Raw genomic sequence first — 7,605 nt, 5'->3', positions numbered from 1 at the left:
CACAAGAGACCACTGTGGTTTCTTCATAGCTGTTGCTTAGGACCAGGGTAGCTCCTAGAATCCAGAGCTGAGGAGAAAGTGGAATGGTGTCATTAGGGAAGACATCTCTGACTGAGTGAGAGAGCATCTTGCCTGTCCGGCTGCTGAAGCAAAGTACCAAGATTGGGTAGTTACGAATAAGCCACATCTGTGTTGGTGACAAGAAAGCTCAGGGTGCCATTACAGCCAATAGATGAGATGGCTGCTACCAAAGGCAAGGTGTTGGGGAATCTCCATAGGCAAGCCCACAATGAGGCTGTGTTTATGGTGGTTTAACCACAGGCTTTAGTGACAAAGAAACTCTTCTGTGGACATGACTCAGCCCTCAGTCACTGGTCTAGCAGCAGCAGACCCATAGGAACTTGTCAGAGATCACGAAGCTTTGGCACCCACAGTACTGACGTGAAGACACCAGGCATACCTTCTCCTGGCAGTAGGCATCTATGCCCTTTTGGAGACCCCTTTTTCCCCATGGAGCTGCAGGCTATGTGTGAAGCCTTCTTGGATCTTCCAGGAAATGGAACAGTAGAGAATTCTGGCTTCCTGGTCCTCCATGAAGAGTAAAACTGACCTCAGCCTTCTCGCTTCCCACTTGCATCTGGCACCAACACCCATGGCAAGCAATGGATGATGAGAAATTGGGTGGAAGGTTTATGTGCTTATGCAAAGATTTCCTCTTAAAAGTGAGAGGATGGAGCTGACCTCGTTATGTGAATATTCTTACTTTTGTCCAAAAACAAATCCAGGCCAAGGGCAGCCTTGCACAGGACTTGGTGTGTAAACAGTGGAAATAAAGTCTGTGCTTGCTGTCTCTGGACAAAGGACTCACACAAGGCAAAGGGAGAATAGGTCTCTACTGTCCCCTAGGACAGAGGAAAGGTTTCCTAACCTAGAAACATATTCTCCTGATTTAGGGTGAGTGGGTGGGTGGGTTGGTTGGTTGGTTGGTTAGTTGGTTGGTTGGTTGGTTGGTTGGTTGGTGGGTTGGTTGGTTGGTTGGTGGGTTGGTGGGTTGGTTGGTTGGTTGGTGGGTTGGTTGGTTGGTTGGTTGGTTGGTGGGTGGGTGGGTTGGTTGGTTGGTTGGTTGGTTGGTTGGTTGGTTGGTGGGTTGGTTGGTTGGTGGGTTGGTTGGTTGGTTGGTTGGTTGGTTGGTTGGTTGGTTGGTGGGTTGGTTGGTTGGTTGGTTGGTTGGTGGGTTGGTTGGTTGGTTGGTGGGTTGGTTGGTTGGTGGGTTGGTTGGTTGGTTGGTGGGTTGGTTGGTTGGTTGGTTGGTGGGTGGGTGGGTTGATTGGTGGGTGGGTGGGTTGGTTGGTGGGTGGGTGGGTTGGTTGGTTGCTTGGTTGGTTGCTTGGTTAGTTGGTTGGTTGGTTGGTTGGTTGGTTGGTTGGTTTGATCCAGAGTCTCCTGTAGCTCCCTGGCCTTCAACTCTTGTGTAGTAGAGGCTGGCCTTGACCTCCTGATCCTCCTGCCTCCACCTCCTAAGTGCTGAGGTCACAGGCACGTATCACCATGCCCGTATTCATTTATTCTTGGCATACCACTTCAAACAGTTGTTCTCGGTTTTCTTCGAAGATGTCACCCCCCCCTCCCCATTTTCTATTTTCATCTGCAAGTCAACAAGATGGTAATCAGTTTTAACGCCTGCTTGGTTTTCATTTAACAAGGAAATACTGGGAGGAGCAGCAGTTGCTGCTGCAAAAGGTGAAAATTCCCCCCTGGGAAAGCAGATAGGTGAACCGCAGGGCCATAGGAAATGCTAGAAACCAGAATCTGAAGTCTGAAGCCATTTCTACATTTATCCCTGCATAGTTGAAGTTTCTAGATTTTAGACTTGTATTTTATTATTATTATGTGTACATGATAGGGGGTGGGGTGTGTATGTGGTGGCGTATGTGTGGAAATCACAGGACACGTTTGCAACAGCAATTCCATCCTTCAATCTTTATATTGGTTCTGGGAACTCAAGCTGACATGGCAGGCTTTCTTGGTTCAGTCATCTCTCTGGTTCTGTATAATTGCGTTTTTAACACCAGTCCTCTCTGGCTACCTCCTCCTCTCCTTCCAACTGCTAAGTGAACTTGAGTAATGATCAAAACTCACTGAATCTTCCTCTTACCTACGTGTACAAATACAAACGACTAGTATGAAATAAGATTAAACCCTCCTATTGGGATTTGGAGTGTTTGGAAATTTTCTTTTCATTTTCTGATATGTTGAGCCTTCAGGCTCTCTAGGTCCCAGATCCTTTTTCTTCTACAGAGCAAACTTGTATTACACCAACTAAGGCCACCTCCCAGCCATACTTGCCCAGGGTGAAAGATTTAGATGGAGCAAGATTTAAAGCTCTATCCTGGTAGTAAGTGGTCTCGCTGGCTGTTACCTCTGGCATTTGGCCCAGCACTCAGGACTCAAAGGCACAGGCTCCAAGACTATTAGCCTGAGATCAGCCTTTTCCCTCCTAATCATCCACTACACACCAGCCACTTAATTTGCCCCGGTACCTATATAGGTAAGTATCCAAATCCATCCTAGCCCCCATTGAATAGCCCTTCCTTTCTCCATCGCATCCCAGGGAAAACCCAGGCTCTTTCTTAGTTCCTCTGGGTGGTTAGAAAAGTCCAGTCCCTTGGCCTGGCCCCCAAGAACACCATGTTCCAACCCCCTATGCTCTTTACAATCGCCAGAGGAAATGAAGAGGCTTAGGAAGGAAGAAAGATATGATAAAATCCTGGGCTGCCTGAGGCATGAATCTCATAAAAGCTATTGTTTATTCCCCAGAGAGGAAGGTTCTATGCGTTCACCATTCACAGAAATTGAAAGGGTTCACAGTTCGTAGGAACCATCCTTAGCTCCCTCAGCTCAAGGCTGTCAAGTTAAAATTCCTGCTGTATGGTGAGCTCGGTCCTACAGAAACATGTACAGAGACAAAGCAAATTCCGTTCTCTTGGCAGTGTGGCTTCTGCCAGCCAATTAAACATAGCCTGGTTTTATTAAAGGTATTTTTAATACATATCTGAAGCATGGGGGTTAGAAAAGGAAGCACTCAGAAGAATGCATGCCAGAGCATGCATGTGGGCTTCTCAGAGTCCGGGCCATTTAGCTCCCTGCTCATCAAGCTGATAAACACTGGTGCAGCCAAACAGGGAAGGATACCTTTGCAGAGCATTCTGGAATCGTGATCTGGCAAGTAGAGGTTTAGCTGTGCCACCAGCCAGCAGCGGTCAGACGGAGGAAATGCAGTGTCTGGCTGCCAGCCATTCCTGCCCTCTCCCAGAGTCAGGATCTCTAGCCCCATCCTGACCCCTGGTGGCTGCCCTTTAGATGAGGCATGGGACTGCCAAGTTCCTCCCTGAGCTAGGAGCCATAGCTACCTGATTCTAGAAGAGCTGGGAAAACGGCCCTAACCCCAGCTGGGATTCCTAAGAATGACAGGTTTCCTGTGGCCTCTTCAGGAGAGTCTGTTCTTCTGTAGCCATCAGATATTTTCTCAGTAGAAGCCTAGCAATCAAAAAAAGGGAAGGCAGGAGGGGGGGGGAGGGGAGGAGAAGGGGAGGGGAGGGGGAGGGGGGAGTTCCAAGCATGTAAATGAATATACATAGGCACATAGGTTTTATGCAGAACAGCCAATAAAAGCCAGGGTGCAGTCAGAACAGACCAGCATTCTTTTGCATAGTTGCTGAGGGTACAAATTCGCACTACCTTTCTAGAAGCATCCCTAGCAAAATAAAGCCAAAAATCTTAAAAAGGCATTTCTAACCCAGAATCCAGTAATTATACTTAAGGATTTGTCTTTGTTAAGGATTTGTCTTCAGGCTGGAGCTGAGGGGGGAAAATCCTATTTCAGAATGGGGCCTGATGGTTTTATATGCATGTACCTCATGGTTCAGAAGCTGAGGCAGGAGGAACACCATCAAGGCCAGCAGGAGCTACAAAGGTGGAAAAACTTGCCTCAGAGTAACAAAACAACAGACCAGTGTAAGTATCCCAAAACTTGAAATCAGCAAAGAGAAAACGAAATTAGGCAAGAGTAATTGCTTGCTAGAGTAGTTGTTGATCTGCTTGGGTAAGGGGGTACACAGAAGTTCTTCCATTCATTTTTGTCCCTGGCGTGTGTTTGAAATTTTTCATGACAGGGACTATGAGAAGACACAGCAGGTCAAAGTGTTCACCTTGCAAGCCTAATGATTTACATATGAGCCCCAAATCTCCTGTGGAAAGACAAAACCACCTCCACAAAGATGTCCTCCAACCCTCGCGTGAGCCCGAGACATGTGCACTCACAAACACACGAAAATACACCCATTGGTTGTTTTTTTTTTTTAATTTTCATGGAAATTTTTTTAAATGTCAGACAGAAATGGAAAGATTTCTCCACAAACATTAGCTTTGGGTTTTTGTGATTGTTTTGGTGGTGGAGGGTTTGGGAAGGGGGGTGGGTTGCTGTTGTTAGTTTGTTTCTCTGTGTAGTCCTGGCTGTCCTGGAATTTACTATGTAGACCAGGCTGCCCTTGAACTCACAGAGATCCACCTGCCTCTGCCTCCAGAACAATGGGACTAAAGATGTGTGCCACACCACCCAGCTTATATGTGCACATTTCTGCTATTAAAAAGTAATATGGATGGCTGGAGAGATGGCTCAGTGGTTAAGAACACTGACTGTTCTTCCAGAGGTCCTGAGTTCAATTCCCAGCAACCACATGGTGGCTCACAACCATCTGTAATGGGATCCAGTGCCCTCTTCTGGTGTGTCTTATAACACTAAATAAATAAATCTTTTAAAAAAAAAAAAAGTAATATGGAGTCAGATATGGTGGCGCAGAACTTTGATCCCAGCACTCAGAAGGCAGAGGCAGGCAGTTATCTAGGAGTTTGAGGCCAGCCTGGTCTATATAGTCAGCTCCAGGGTAGCTGGGGCTACATAGTGAACTCCAGGCCAGCCAGGGACTACATAGTGAGACCCTTTCTTGAAAGACCACAAAAAAAGAGAGAAAGAAACAAGCAAACAAATAGGATAAAAAAAATGCTGTGCTTGGATAGCTCAAGAAGCTTAATGCAGCCAGACAATTAAAGATTGTACAGCCATTCAAGATTCAATAATATTTTAGTGATAGGACAAAAAAATTGTTTATTATATAAAGCCAAGAGAATAAATACAGTACACGCTTAAGTGCAGGTTAAGTATAACTTAACAACCTGTTAAATAAAAGCTATAGAGAAGATATTATATGAAATTAAAGGGGGCTGGAGAGACAGCTCAGCAGTTAAGGGCACTGGCTGCTCTTCCACAAGATCTGGGTTCAAGTCCCAGCACCCAGCTGTGACTCCAGTTCCAAAGCACACAGTGCCCTCTTCTGGCCTTCTTGGGCTCTACAAGCACCTGGTGCATAGTCTCAATTCAGCACTCATACACAAAACATAAAAATAAATAGATTTGCAAAAGAAAATACATTAAGGTGTTTATTACACAGGAGACTACAGGAATTCTTATTTTCTTCTTGATATTGTGTCTGACTTTCACAAGTCTACAACAGCTGTCTTACTTTCCCCCAATGCATTTGTTAGAGCATGGATAATTTTTATCAGCTTGACAGGATTTAGAATCTCCATGGAAACACACCTCTGGGTGGGTCTATGAGGCTTTTTCCAGAGACTGAAGAGGGAAAGCCCGCTTTGAGTGTGGGTGGCACCACAGCCACAGGCTTGCCTCTTAGCATGACTCTAAAGGAGGAGGCAACCTGAGAACTTCTGTTTCCTCTGCTTCCCAGCTAATCCCAGAGAGTGGTTATCAGCCTCCATGCCTTCCCCACCATGATGGATTTGACCCTCAGACTGTGAGGCAGGGGAGACCCTTCTTCCACTAAGTTCCTTGTGTCGGGTACTTTATCTTAGCAATGAGAAACACACTTACTAAGTTGGGAATCTGACATACGTGGAGTTCTAAGGGCTGTTACACATTAGCATGTTAAATAACTTCTAGATCCAGATTATAAAACTGAAATGATACCAAGTTAGTTTTGAAGCCACCATTTGCTGGGCATTTACAATGCACTGGAAGAGCACCATACTAAACGGCTTTATCTCCGTATATTATCGTTTGTACTGCTCATATAGTCACTTGAGCCCTTGCTACGCTGTAATATCCCCATTGTAGAGACAGGTCAGCTACCGCTCAAAAACACCAGGTAATGTGCTCCGCTTTGTCTGTTTAGGAAGGCCAGTGTTGGCTCCCGGCCTAGACTGCTCAGTTCCAGTTGGTGTGGGGACTGATGAGCTAATGCAGACGGAGTGCCAAGCACAGAACCTAGCTCCGGCTAACACCAGTTCCTCTCTCCATGACACTTTTACATTTGTAAATTGTGACAAAACAAACCAGTTCAGTCTCAAAAAGAAAAAGAGAAAGAAAGAAAGAAAGAAAGAAAGAAAGAAAGAAAGAAAGAAAGAAAGAAAGAAAGAAAGAAAACAATAAAAATAACAAGTGTCCCTATTCTGAAAGAGATGACTGTAGCAACCATTAGGGATGGGCCAAAAGGCTAGCTCCCTCAGAGAAATAGGGGGAGGAGCACAGCCAGGGCTGTGTGTCCCATATATTACAAGACTTTCTCAGGACTTCACCAGTAAAGATGTAGATGTCTGATGAGAGATGAATGAATGAATGAATGAATGAACCAACTATCCTGTGTTAAGTGGACCCCAAATGGACTCTGGGATTTTTGTTGGTGGTGGTTGGTTTTGGTACTGGAGATTGAACTGGGGGCCTTGCACATCCTAGGCACATGCTCTCCTACTAAGCTACACATCCCCAGTACCTGATGGCTACCCTGCTTTGTTCTCAAAAGTGCTTTAAATATGTGGTTTCCTGCTGAGTATGGTGTTATGGTGGCCGTGCCTGTAATCCCAGCACTCAGGAGGATGAAGGAGGAGCCTGGGGAACATAATGAGACCCTGTTTCAAAAAATAAAAGAGTTGTCTCTGTCCTGGAGAAACTTCTAGAAAAACACAATGTGATTTAGGGATATAACTCAGCAGACACACAAGCCTACAGCCTGAGCTCAGTCCACGGATTCTAGGTGAGAAGCCAGATGCAGTGGCCCACATCTAAGCCTAGCACTCCTAAGGAAAGATGGGAGGTAGAGGCAGGAGAGTCCACGGGAGGATCAGGCCAACTAGCCTGGAGTACATTACACAGAGGAGACAAGAGCTATCTCAGCAAGACAGAAGACAAGGACATCTGAAGAAGTTGTCCTCTGATCTCTCTCTCTCTCTCTCTCTCTCTCTCTCTCTCTCGACACATACACACACCACCACCACCACTAATATATACATAGTGTGTAGTATGCACACACATGTGCCTGTGTGTGTGTGTGTGTGTGTGTGTGTGTGTGTGTGTGTGTGTACAAGAGAAATCCCTGTTTATTTCGATCTTCATACTCTTTATTTTACCAAAGTGCCCAATGTAACCCTGACTTTAGTGGATGCTCCCAAGCACAGACATCTGGAAGAACTGAAGGGCTCAAAAGATACCAAGCTGCCAGCTAGAGTCCAGTGATAGAGCACAGGCTTTATCCC

Source organism: Mus caroli, unplaced genomic scaffold (assembly GCF_978045245.1).
Source record: "Mus caroli unplaced genomic scaffold, Mus_caroli_1 scaffold_12, whole genome shotgun sequence".
NCBI lineage: Eukaryota > Metazoa > Chordata > Mammalia > Rodentia > Muridae > Mus > Mus caroli.
This window is presented reverse-complemented; position numbering follows the sequence as displayed.